The following is a 13,053-nucleotide window of genomic DNA, read 5'->3' as shown; positions in this document are numbered from 1 at the left end:
TACTTTATGATGGTAAAAAGAGGGGCGTGGGAGCTGGGGGTGGGGCAGGGGGGGACATGGATATATATTTTCTTCATATTGCTTCCATCCACAGGCATCTAACACCAGAAAAGAACAGATACTGGTTCACTTGCTATAGAGTATTAGCCTATCCGTGCAATAGCTTCTTTTTTTTCTTTTTTTTTTTTTACCCCGGTTCCAGCAGTGGTGGCTTAGTGGTGATGCGACAGACTGGCAGGCGGGAGTCCTGTGCTTGCGTTCGAGCCCCATGCGGACCAATCAAGATTCAATCACTTCCTTTTCCACAGGACAAAATGAAATAAGAGGGGGGGGGGAGTACTATTTTTACATCCAACCCTCAGGACAAAAAAAAAAGAAAAAAAAAGAAAAGAAAAATAGAGATGCTAACTTAATGACAAGAAACAACGAACGCCATTACCGAAGCAGACATGGCGCACCCACACACGTGTTCACGTGCACGTGCAAAAAACACTATGTCCATATGAGAAAGAGAGAGAGGGACAGAGAGACAGAGAGAGACAGAGAGAGAGCGTGGGCATGCACGCACATGTGTGTGTGTGTGTGTGTGTGTGTGTGTGTGTGTGTGTGTGTGTGTGTGTGTACGTGTGTGTGCGTGTGTGTGTGTGTGTGCATGTGTATGTGTGTGTGTGTGTGTGTGTTGTATTTATTTGTTCATTTTGTAGGATGGATGGAGGGTGGAGGGTGGGATTTAGGGGAGGATGTATCCTTTCCTTCTCTTTCTTTCTTTCTTCCTTTCCTTATTCCTCCACTGTTTTATTCTATTCCACACTCTAGACACCTCATTCAATCTGAAACTGAAACCTGTCGTTGTTGTGTTGCTGTTTCCATTTACTTTTACTTTGTTGTTTATGTCACGTTTCCTGGCAAAAGCATGTGTGTTTTTTTCTAAGCATGAGTACATGAAGCTACAGCGCACGTGCGATTAATTAGCGCTACGTGCAGCACGTGCAAAGGTTGTCGATGTCAGGCTTCAGCCGTGTCACCGTGTCCCACGTAACACTGAGTGAGGAATGGAAACGCTTGCCTATTGTGCGGTGTCGGTCTGTGTTTTGCAGTTCGTCAGTCGACATCTCTTTGTGCGTTTTAGAATGGACATCTCACACAGTGTCTTGTAGCTCTTTTTTGCTTACTTACTATCGTGGTTCTATCGTTAAAATATAGGCTGTTTAGTATGGTCGCTTTCTATCTTTCTGTCTTTGTGTCAGCGTCGGTTTTTCCTCTGTGTGTGTGTGTGTGTGTGTGTGTGTGTGTGTGTGTGTGTGTGTGTGTGTGTGTGTGTGTGTGTGTGTGTGTCTGTCTGTCTGTCTGTCTCCCTTGTTGCTGCTGCTGTTGTTGTTCTGTTGTCCCTGTCCCTGTCTCCCAGTCTGTGTGTATGTCTTACTCTCAGTCTGTGTGTAGGTCTCAGTGGATTAGCCTTGAAAGCGTTTAATAAGCGTCTCTTGTTGTGTTCTATCTGGTGGTGGTGGTGGTGGTTTTGATGATGTTGCTGTTGTTGTGGTTGCTGTTGAAAAACAACAACAACAACAACAACACAGGGACGTTTAACATTGTCGATCTATGGTATGCAAACAACTTGTGCTGTTGTTGTCCTTGATTTTTAAAAAAGAAAAAAAAAAAAGAAAGAAAAACACAAGAACATCTAACATTGTCGACCTATGGTTTGCAAACAATTGGTGGTGCCGCACACATTTCTACACAGTGTCCTCCATCCCCGCCCGCCCCCCATCCCCCACGGCCTCCCGCCACGCCCCTCCCATTCTTACGTCTGTCAGTCTGTGACACCTTCCCATGCTCTGCACGTGCTAATCACTCTGCGGCACGTGCACAACTTCCTCATAAACATGTTCGCCGTGACAGCATTGCCAAAAGAAGCGTAGAATAAATAGACATAATTATAGGGAAAAAAACCCCACTAAACTTCTTTGTCTTTGTCTGTCTGTCTATTCGTTGTCTGCATCTGTCTGTCTGTCTATGTCTCTGCCCTTGTCTACAGTCTTTGCGTATGTCCTTGTCTATGTCTCTCTTTTTGTGTCACTCTGCCCCCTCATCTCTCTCTCTGTGTCTGTCTCCCTCTCTCTCCCTCTCCCCCCCCCCACCTCTCTCTCTCTCTCTCTCTCTCTCTCTCTGTGCCTGTCTGCTCGTACGAATTTATTTGCTGACCAAAGTGGAGTATTCAACTTTTGTTCTTTCTCTTTAAAAGACAAGTCCATGGCTTCTTAAGGTTCGTTTGCGTGCAGTAAAGGTAGTCTACCCAAATGCCATGGCATTTCGGTATAGTAATCGTCTCATTCCAAACACAGTGTGAAACCATGTGGTCGGGAGGGGTGGGTTTTTTTTCTGTTACCCCCCCCCCCCTCTCTCTCTCTCTCTCTCTCTCTCTCTTTCACAAACATTTCGTTTTCATGTATATCTATGGACAAGCCGCTGTGTTAAATGCTTGTATTTGTTATTTATGTTTTTACCATAATTATGATCATGATCATGATCATGATCATCATCATCATCATCAGCAGCAGCAGCAGCAGCAGCATCATCATCATTATTATTATTGTTGTTGTTGTTGTTGTAATCATCATCATCATCATCATGTTCTAATGGCTGCAACAATACATGGAACTAGTCTTATACATACATACATACATACATACATACATACATACATACATACATGTGCATGTGAATATGTTTTTGTTTGTTTCTGTGTGCTTGTGTGTGTATGTATGTACGCACATATGTTACCTCTGTGAGTCTGTCTGTTTGGCACATATGCATGTATGTATGTACGTATTTATGTATGTATGTATGTATCTATCTACACACACACACACACACACACACACACACACACACACACACACACAGAGTGATATCGCCAGCTGCTCCAGTCGCGCATATTCGCCTGTCCGCGATCAGCTTCTGATGTGACATGCAAGCTGGCTAACATAAAAAGGACAAGCTGTGTAAATGAGGATGCAATGCCAAACACGCTTGTCGCTCACCCACCCACCACCTTCCATCACACAGAGAACATTCCGCCTTTCCCCTTCACATCATGACACACTGCACCGGCCCTCCAGAACCCAACAGAGCAGCTGGCGTGTTTCACGTGTGTCGTACCTACCTGTCCTGAGTGACAGTAACGTCTTCCCCTCAACCCCGTGTTCACCTACCAGGGTAACATGGTCCTTTTGATCCTTGGCTTTTCCGATCTTTGATCCTTCTGTGTTCATGTACATAGTATCCTCCTCTGTGGGATGATAAGGTTGTTTTGATGTGTGTGTGTGTGTGTGTGTGTGTGTGTGTGTGTGTGTGTGTGTGTGTGTGTGTGTGTGTGTGTGTGTGTGTTTATGTGTGTGTGTGTGTGTGTGTGTGTGTGTGTGTGTGTGTGTGTGTGCTAACTTCTGACGAGTGTTATTTGTCATAATATCTATCCTCCTCTGTGACAAAACAAGGTTCTTATGATCATTTTTGTTGTTGTTGTTGTTGTTGTCTTCTGACGAGTGTAATTTGTCATAGTATCCCCCTCTGTGGATAAAATGGTTCTTTTGATAACCCCCCCCCTTTTTTTTTTCTTTCTTCTGACGGATGTAATTGATCACAGTATCCTCCTCTGTGAGATAATATGGTTCTTTTCATCATTTTTGTGTGTGTGTGCTAATTTCTGACGAGTGTAATTTCTCATAGAATCCCCCTTCCTCCCCTCTGTGAGATAACAGAGTCCTTTTGATCCATTCTTTTTCAAAATCATCTTTTGACGAATAAAATTTACCCTAGTATCCTCCGTTGTCCTTAACGGTTCTTCCTGAACGCTCTCCAGTCTCTACTTCCTGCTGTTGTGACCACACTGACAGAATGAGGGCCCGTCATACAAGAATATTAAAGGGCACTCAGTGTGACATTTATCAGACACTTTCAGTTTCAGTCTCAAGCATGTGTCAAAGCGTCGGACTGATCCGTTTACACCGAACCACTTCTGCTGTGAAAAACAAAGAAAGAAAGAAAAAATATATATATGTATGTATATGTATGTATGTATATATATATATATATATATATATATATATATATATATATATATATATATATATATATATATATATAAGAAGAGCAGATGTCTGACCGCATACCATACAGGATAGGGTAAATTTGAATTTGCAGCAGAAATGCTCCCATCAAAGAACGAACAGGAGCAAATAAGAATCAGTATCAGTATCAGAAGTTCAAGGAGGCGTCACCACGTTCGGTCCAATCCATATACGCTACACCACGTCTGCGAAGCAGATGCCTGACCAGCAGCGTAACCCAACGCGCTTTGTCAGGCCTTGAGAAAAAAAAAAAGATTAATAAAAAAAATAATAATAGATAAATACATTAAAAATACTACTGCTAATAATAATAATATTTATAAGGCGCAAAATCTTGATGAAGTCAACTCTATGCGCACAAAAACAGCAATGAAGTGAATAAACAGATGAATGCAAAACGATAAAAAATGGTTACCTCGCGTGCACATGTGGAAGCATTAGAGAGGGGGCACATGGAAATAGCAAACTGGGCAAAAGAGTTCACACAGACAATGATGTGTGGAGAGATGGGAAGTCGGGGTGGGAACTGGTGGATGCTAATATGTTTTAAGAAGAATGCAAGTGTGTGTGTGTGTGTGTGTGTGTGTGTGTGTGTGTGTCTGTGTGTCTGTGTGTGTGTGTCTGTGTGTGTGTCTGTGTGTGTGTGTCTGTGTGTGTGTCTGACTGTGTCTGCATGTGTCTGTGTTAGTGTCTCTGTATGCATGTCTTTGTGTCTGTTTGTGTTTGTGCCCGTGTCTGTCTACGCATCTCTGTGTTGTTGGTTTGGTTCGTAGTGGTGGTGGATGGCACGGGGAGAGGCGGGGGGAGGGTGTGTGGGTGTCAGTATTGTTTCTGGTTCTTGGCGTTGTTGGTGGTGGTGGGAGTGATGGTGGTTATTGAGGATAATGATACTGATGGTTCTGTCTCACTATTGACAAGACAACATGCTTTCTGAGTGATCCTTTTCTTTAGTAACTGACATGGCAGCATGCTTAGGCAACACAAGTTAATGGTGGGACGGAATTTTATATGACCCACTTTCACTGGAAACATAATTATATATATATGCGTGTGTGTGTGTGTGTGTGTGTGTGTGTGTGTGTGTGTGTGTGTGTTGTCATAATGTGCGCTCGCAAAAAAAAAGGATTTATTCTGAAGGAGGTAATTTTTCAGCTACAGCCACAACACAACCATTCCACTCTCTTCAACAGCTTCAACAGCTACAGATGGTTATGGTTATGGTGATGGTGATGGTGTGTGTGTGTGTGTGTGTGTGTGTGTGTGTGTGTGTGTGTGTGTGTGTGTGTGTGTTAGTGTGTGTACATATATTAAAAAAATATCGATAGCTTGATGTAAAAAAATAACAGTTGCTTATTCAATTTTCTACCAAGGCCTGACTAAGCGCGTTGGCTTACGCTGCTGGTCAGGCATCTGCTTGGCAGATGTGGTGTAGCGTATATGGATTTGTCCGAACGCAGTGACGCCTCCTTGAGCTACTGAAACTGAAACTGATCTACCATGAAATAAAACTTTGATATGTCTTGACAGGAGTACTCATCAAATGAGCAATGGATTCTTTGCAGTCAGTGAACAATTCTAAGCACGGTCATGATGAAGGAAACTCCTTCCTGTTATTTATGCACACTGAGGTCTCTCTGAATTTTTGACTCGGAAGGTGTCTGACACTTGATCGATGAACTTCATCAATTTCAACTGGAGGCCACAGACGTCTTCGATCTTATCTTCACAACACCACCGCTCCCTCCCCCTCTCTGCCCCCCCCCACCCCCACCACCCCCATGCTTCTCCCCTCCCTCACCATCCGACCTCCTGCCAACTGAACTAGATTCCCGGAGGATGAGTTGGAGGGTTTGTTAAGTAGGTACGTGGCTTTGGTGCACTGGCCGTTTTCTGTCTGTCTTTATCGTGTCTTACCCCACCGATCTTGCGCATGTTTTCAGCATTTGAATGATGAATGATATAGATACTTATACATATATATATATATATATATATATATATATATATATATATATATAGCGCCTGTCCTCGGTCGGAGACCAAGCTCTAAGCGCTTTACAAACTCGGGATCATTTGCACAACAGGCTGCCAACATGGGTAGAGCCGACTGACTGGTTGCCATTGGACGCTCATCATTCGTTTCCTGTGTCATTCATTCACATTTCAGGCACGCAAGCATACACCCTTAGAGAGACATTTTACGTGTATGACTGTTTTGTTTATTTAACCCGCCATGTTGGCAGCCATACTCCGTTTTCGGGGTTGTGCATGCTGGGTATGTTCTTGTTTCCATAACCCACCGAACACTGACATGGATTATAGGATCTTTAACGTGCGTATTTGATCTTCTGCATGCGTATACACACAGATGGGGTTCAGGCACTAGCAGCTCTGCACATATGTTGTAATGGGAAATCGGAAAAATCTCCACCCTTTACCCATCAGGTGCCGTTACTGAGATTCGAACTCGGGACCCTCAGATTGAAAGTCCAAGGCTTTAACCACTCAGCTATTTGTTTCTTGTGTTGCTTTCTTTAATGTCACTGTTTCACTTAAACCAGGGGTAGGAATCTCAAGGCCTGATCAATGCGAAGCATAGGAATCAGTCTATATGAAGTCAGACCCACCATGTAGTACGCCTTAACCTCGTGGGGAACAGCCTCCAAGACCAACAAGAGCCGGCTCGACAAAGTCTAAAATATGGGACTACGCCTCATACTTGGAGCCATGAGGTCCACGCCGATCCATGACATGGAGAAAACTGCTAACGTCGAGCCCCTGGAGAGAAGACGCAACCTGAAAGTCCTGATGCAGGGAGAGAAGCTCAGAAGACTGCCCTCACACCACCTACACCACAGACTGGAGCAGCCCACCAAGAACCGTCTCAAACGTCAGAGCCTCAACCACCAGTATAAAGCACTTAGAGCACAGCACAGCGATGTTCTGGCGGCAAAAGGGGAGTCTTGCACTGACCTTACCTTGCCTGACTGGAGGCTTGACCACGAGATAGAGGCCACCATCAGCCTCAGAGTTCCTGGCATCGCCACCAAATGCCAGCAACCAGCTACTCTCAAGATCCTGACTCTGGCCATAATAGAGGAGTCCTACCCAGCCAGCTCCTGGACCCATGTATACACGGACGGATCAGCGGAGGAAGCCACACACAACAGAGGCAGTGGTGTCTACGTCAGATTTCTCAATGGAGAGCACAGCAGCATCGCATTCCCTGGAGGAAAGCTCTGTTCCAATTTCAGAGCTGAAGTCCTAGCCATAAAAACGGCAGCAGAATTCCTCTCCTCCTGTGGAAAGCCCCTTGGCAGCATCTCCATCTTCACTGACTCCATGTCCACACTCCAGGCCCTTGATTCCCCTGATCCTGGTCCACAGATCCAGTCCCTTAATGCCTCCCTCGCAACCCTTACCCAAACAGCCCCAACGACCCTCCAGTGGGTGCCTGCCCATGTAGGCCTCCCAGGCAACGAGCGTGCAGACCACCTTGCTAGGGAAGGAAGCCAGCTCACACAGCCAACCGTTCCTGCCACGTATGAGGAAGCAAAAACTCTCCTCCGCAGCAGATTCCGAAGAGGCTGGGTCACCCTGAACGGAGGCTACCAGGCATACCAGGATCCCATCAGGACACTGGAGAGGAGACACCAGACTACCATCTACCGCCTTCGCACATGACACTGCGGCCTGAAGAGGATTGGAGTGGCAGCCACGGCCAGGCTAACCAGACCCCATCCCATATTCTCAAAGACTGCCCCCCTGTATGAGAAGATGCGGCAGCAGTCCTGGCCTGGCGGTGCTGACCTCAACACCAAACTCTGGGAGACGGTAGCCGATCTTCGCCGGACGTCCGAGTTTGTGACATCCCTCGGACTTCGACCCTGACTGCGTAGCCGTCGAACGCAAAAGAAAGAAAGAAAGTCTATATGATAAGACACGGCCTTGAAACTAAAACTGGAACTAGTATCTATATTAATGTTATCCCGTACTGCCCTTTTCTCTCGCTTGTTTTCTAGCCATGATAAAGAGGGTCCACATTTGGTTTCTGCCGATCTTATCTGAGCTAAGAAATACATCGTTGGATTTTCCAGTTTCAGTTTCAACACGAGGTGTCAAAAGCGTGCGGAGAGGTGCTGTTACGCCACACCCATCGGCTTAATCAAGGGAGGATAAAAAAAAAAAGAAAGAAAGACAGAAAAGAAAGAAAATGAACGCAACGTGCTGGTCTGGCCTTGAGAGCCTACCCCAGGTTTGTATAAAGCATTGATACAATGCTTTTTGTGTGTGTTTTGTATGCATTCCTTATGCATGCATTCATGTATGAACACGGATTTTGGTTTAGTTACTTGGTTGGTTAGTTGGTTTGTTAGTTAATTAGGTAGGTAGGTAGGTACGTACGTACGTAGGAAGGTAGGTAGGTAGGTAGTTCGTTCGTTCATTCGTTAGTTAGTTGGTTAGTTAGATAATCAGATAATTAGCTTGTTAGTTAGTTGATTGGTTCGTTCGTTTGGTATTTAGGTAGCTATGATTAATTTATTTAGTTAGTTATTTTGTGCATTAGCTTTTCAACGGTTGCTGAATGTGAGATATCTGAATTGCATAGACGGTTACTTTCAAAAGTGTTTGTTTGCTGATATTTAGCGGTATCTGCAGTCGGCAGTACTGTGAACAGGCCTCGACCGTTCCGACCGATTTGTGTGCTAACCTGACTGACTGGCTAGCTGACTGGATTGCGTCTCTACGTGATTGGCTGATTGATCGTTTGATGAAGTGAGTCGTTCCTTGATTTTAATTGGTTGATTGGTCGTTTGATGGAGTGGTTGTTTGATGGAGTGAGTCATTCTTTGATTTTGATTGGTTGATTGGTCGTTTGATGGAGTAAGTCGTTTCCTTGATTTTAATTGGTTAACTGGTCGTTTGATGGAGTGAGTCGTTCTTTGATTTTGATTGGTTGATTGGTCGTTTGAGGGAGTGAGTCGTTCCTTGCTTTTGATTGGTTAATTGGTCGTTTGATGGAGTGAGTCGTTCTTTGATTTTGATTGGTTGATTGGTCGTTTGAGGGAGTGAGTCGTTCCTTGCTTTTGATTGGTTGATTGGTCGTTTGATGGAGTGAGTCGTTCCTTGATTCATCAATTCATTGCATGACTGACTGACTGACACACTGGTTGACATGTTTCTTTGGTGGTTTGGGTGTGTGTTTTTGTTGGTTTCTTTCTTCTTTTTTTTTTTTTTTTTTTTTTTTTGCAGTTAGGTGATTGTTTGAATGGTTGATTAATTGCTTGATTGATTCGTTGATTGATTGATTGATTGATTGATTGATTGCTTCCTTCCTTCCTTCCTTCCTTCCCTTCCTTCTTCGCCTGTTTTTTTTGCCACATTGATAGCTCACCAGCATGCTTGTTCACTTGTTTGCTTGCTGTCATGCTTGCTTGCTTCGTGTTGACCGCTTGGGTTAGGTAGGCCAGTATACACACATGTTGCTGCACCAGCACCTTCACACTGCCAACCAACCAGCCACAAGACCAACACAACACAGCAGTCTTTCTCCCTCCAGAAAAGAGCCACACCTCCCGCACAGTCATCACTCAGCAATGAGAACGGAACACTTTTAATATGTTGTTGGTGTTGTTTTGTTTTGTTGGGTTTTGTTGTTGTTGTTGTTGTTGTTGTTGTTGTTCAAGCAGCACTGACAACGTCATGCAGTCACGGGTATCCTGAGGCCACCACAAGGCAGGGAGCGACGGACAGAAGATGAATAAGTAAATACATGAGTGAGTGAATGAATTAACAAATAACTGAATAGATGAATGATTGAATAGATGAATCAACCAATCAATTAATCAATGAATAATAGATAAATGAATAAATAAATGAATAAATAAACATATGATTACATTGATAAATGAATAAACAAATACATGAATAAATAAATGAATGAACAAACAAATAAAAATAATAAATAAATAAACGAATATACCATAGATGTACATTCATGGAACAACTTCTCAATTAATAGAAGACACGACAGTATGTTTTCTTTTCTTACTTAATCGCCATACCCACAACCGCTACACAGAAAAAAGTGAGTTCCTGATCGCGTGTGTGTTGTGCCAAAATATACGTTTAATAGCCATGGTCTGCTTTGTGGGTGGTGGGAACATGTGTGTGTGTGTGTGTGTGTGTGTGTGTGTGTGTGTGTGTGTGTGTGTGTGTGTGTGTGTGTTTTCATGTATGTTTTCATGTGTGCTTTTGTGTAATCTTTGTGTGTGTGTGTGTGTGTGTGTGTGTGTGTGTGTGTGTGTGTGTGTGTGTGTGTGTGTGTGTCTGTTTGTGTGTGTGTGTGTGCGTCTTTGCGTATGTACGTGTTTGCTTAAAAATCATGATTGCACTGCATTTCATATGCATCTGACGACGTATCAGTTGGACAAAAAGTGACAGACAGACAGACAGACAGACGGACGGAAGGACGGACGGACGGACGGACAGACAGGCGCATAGATAAACATAGAAACACACATATTTTTTGTTGTTGAAATTTTCAGACAGCTACATGAAAGAGAGAAGAGAGAGAGACACAGAGAGAGAGAGAGAGAGAGAGAGAGAGAGAGAGAGAGAGAGAGAGAGAGAGAGAGAGAGAGAGGATATATGCCAGGTTATTCATAAAACGCTGGAAAGGGAACACAAAACACAAAAGAAAGCATCGGTATTAAACATGATCGAGAAACATGCAGTCGAAATGTGTAAGCAAAAGACATGTTGACCTGACTATATTTCCAACAACATGAGGATAATCATTATCATATATATATTAAAAAAAAAAGAAATGGAATGCCACGTGAACTTTACAAACAAGTGCGAATAGGGGTGATCTCTGCCGTGGAAAAATAACGAATAAACATACCATTATAGCATCACCATCACCATCACCATCATCACCTCTACCACCACCACCACTACAATCAACACCACCATCAAGAAGAAGAAGAACAACAACAACAACAAAATCAGCAGCAGCAGCAGCATTTACAACAACGGCAACAACAATAATAACAAGAGCAGCAGCAGCAACTAAAACAACAAGAACAACAAAATCAAAAATCAAAACAACGAACGAAAACGAAGCAAGCGAAACATTAAGACCGCGCTTGACGTATAGACATGTATGTTAAAGTTTTTGTGCTTAAAAAAAACCAACAACAACAAATCCTAAAAACTCTAAGTGTAACATCTTATGGACAGAACCGTTTAGTTGTTGTTGTTTTTTTTCCAGCCCGTCAAACGCAGAGACGTGGATCACATGATTCGCACTCAGCATCCTTTCCACGCAAAATAAGTACCCGCAGGAAAGTAAATAAACACACTACGCACGGAAAATAGCGAAATAAATAAGATAAATGTGTAAATAAATGAATGGGTGAACACACACACACACACACACACACACACACACACACACGAGCGCGCGCGCGCGCATACATACATACATACATACGTATATACACAAATGAAACAGGGGAATCCTGCACCCTTTCAATAAATCCCCCTTGCTCTCCCAACCCCCACGTCCTCACTACTTTTCATGACATGTTCAGGTATTTGTTAACGAACGGTTTATTTCGCTGAGATTAGGGATCCTAAAGAACTCATTTGTGTGTTCCCATGTGCCTGTATGTTTCTTTGGGTTTAGAGACGGCATGCCATATTATTTTCCATTTTCGCAATTAAAAGAAAGGAAATACAAATTCTGGACAGAACACATAGAATGACACATAGAACTACAACATCGAAGTACATATGAATATTTTAACGTAGATATTGAATTACCTAGAATGGACATAAAACAAAAATTGAATCGTCGGCACTGTACCATGTTACTTTCGAAAAAGAGAGAGAGAGGGAGACAGACAGACAGAGGGAGACAGAACTCAGAACTCAAAACATTTTTATTCAAGGAATAAGATTTTAGGCCTAGCGTGTTCTTCCAATCTGTCCTTGCTAATCTACATAGAGACAGAGAGAGAGACACAGACATAGAGTCAGAGAGATTGGCAGAGAGACAGGCAGACAGGAAGCGACAGAGACAGAGAGAGAGAGAGAGAGAAAGGGGAGGGTGAGGAAGGGAGAAATACTGCAGAGTTACCATAGTGTATCACATCTCGTCTGTACCATTCTCTGTTATGTTCCCTGATGGTGTGCCACCGATACTTCTGAGAGAAAAAGAGCGGGGGCCAGGGGGGTCTAAGTAAGAAATTGAGAGAAAGAGAGGGGGAGAGAGAGGGAGACAGTGAGAGTGAGAGAAAAATAAAGAGGGTTGAGGTAGGAATGGAGAGAGAAAGAGGGAGGAATAGAGTTAAAGAGAGAAAGAAAGATTGAAACAGAGAGAGAGAAAAACGAAAACAGTGCTCCTGCAAGCACATACAGAACAATACCCAAAGGAAACTGCGTTTTCACTGAAACAATTCAAAGATAATTAAAATGACATTCAAATGAGAAGTTACAGATATCTGTGAATCAAATCATCATGACGTCAGCTTTTTGATACAAATCGGTTCGACAACAACATTAACAACAAAGAAAATACAAACACGAAAATTACTTTGTTACTTTTTGTGTATGTGTGGGTTCTCTGTGTGTGTGTGTGTGTGTGTGTGTGTGTGTGTGTGTGTGTGTGTGTGTGTGTGTGTGTGTGTGTGTGTGTGTGTGTGTGTGTGTGTGTGTGTGTGTCTTTTGTTGTTGTTGTTGTTGCTGTTGTTCTCTCCTCTAAAAGCAGATGTAGTGAAGCAATTATGAATCAGTGCAGCACCGTTACAATCCTCCTTGAAATAAATGAAACTGAAAACCGTTCAACGGCGAAAACCTGCTGGGGTCTTCCTTACAACCACAACCATCAAAAATCCAGCTCCCAAACGACTTGTGACAC

Source organism: Babylonia areolata, chromosome 24, assembly GCF_041734735.1.
Source record: "Babylonia areolata isolate BAREFJ2019XMU chromosome 24, ASM4173473v1, whole genome shotgun sequence".
Classification (NCBI taxonomy): Eukaryota; Metazoa; Mollusca; class Gastropoda; order Neogastropoda; family Buccinidae; genus Babylonia; species Babylonia areolata.
Note: the sequence above shows the minus strand (reverse complement) of the source record.